Consider the following 1,278-nt stretch of genomic DNA (forward strand, 5'->3'; position numbering starts at 1 on the left):
ACCGCATGCCTCTACTGTTCGCCTTACAGTAACCCAGACAGAAATGTGGGGGTCCTGGGGGCTACAATAAGTGTCCCCCCGTCCCGGGCCGCTCCTCTTCTGGCGGCGGGCCCCCCGCCACACAGACACCCCGGTCATCCCTGCGCCCCTAAAGCAGACCCCCGGTCAGGCCGCCCTGGCCTGTGTTCTCAGGTTCTTCATGTGGTCGATGACGTCTGGCCCCCCCCCCCCCCCCCCCCACAAGCCAGACACACACAGTCTCATGCACAGAGGGGGGAGGGAGGGAGGGAGAGCAGGAAGAGAGAAGGGGGAGATACTGAGAGGCTGCACGGTGAATTTCCTCCTAATCAAAATTGGGGTGAAAAGGGGGCGGGGGGGGGAAGTGTAGTCATCTTTGAGGGTCTGTCTGTAAGGGCACATGAAGGGGGTGGGGGCCAAATCGAATGAAATCATTGAGAAAACGCCGAGCTGGATTTGAGGCAAAGGAGAGTACTCTGGTGAGATGCAGCGTCCCGGGTCATGTTCCCTTCTCCGTACGCCCGCCTAATGGAAGGGAGGTTGAATATTTTAAACAGCCCGTTCACTCTCGTCCCCCGATCTTTCTTTCCATCTGTTTCTTTCTCTCTCTCTCTCCCCACATTCCTCCCTCTCCTCGTTCTGACTCTCTCCCTCCTCTCCCTATTCTCTCTGTTCTCCCTCCTCTCTCTCCTGGTCCCCCTCTCTGTCATTCTGACTCTCTCTCTCCCTCCTCTCCCTTTTCTCTGTTCTCCCTCCTCTCTCTCCTGGTCCCCCTCTCTGTCGTTCTGACTCTCTCCCTCCTCTCCCTATTCTCTCTGTTCTCCCTCCTCTCTCTCCTGGTCCCCCTCTCTGTCGTTCTGACTCTCTCTCTCCCTCCTCTCCCTATTCTCTCTGTTCTCCCTCCTCTCTCTCCTGGTCCCCCTCTCTGTCGTTCTGACTCTCTCCCTCCTCTCCCTATTCTCTCTGTTCTCCCTCCTCTCTCTCCTGGTCCCCCTCTCTGTCGTTCTGACTCTCTCTCTCCCTCCTCTCCCTATTCTCTCTGTTCTCCCTCCTCTCTCTCCTGGTCCCCCTCTCTGTCGTTCTGACTCTCTCTCTCCCTCCTCTCCCTATTCTCTCTGTTCTCCCTCCTCTCTCTCCTGGTCCCCCTCTCTGTCGTTCTGACTCTCTCCCTCCTCTCCCTATTCTCTGTTCCCCCTCCTCTCTCCCTCTCGCTATCCTCCTTCCGCTCCCTCTCCTTCCTCCCTCGTCTGTTCATACCCC

The sequence above is a fragment of the Pollachius pollachius genome (assembly GCF_949987615.1).
Source record: "Pollachius pollachius genome assembly, chromosome: 9".
Lineage (NCBI taxonomy): Eukaryota > Metazoa > Chordata > Actinopteri > Gadiformes > Gadidae > Pollachius > Pollachius pollachius.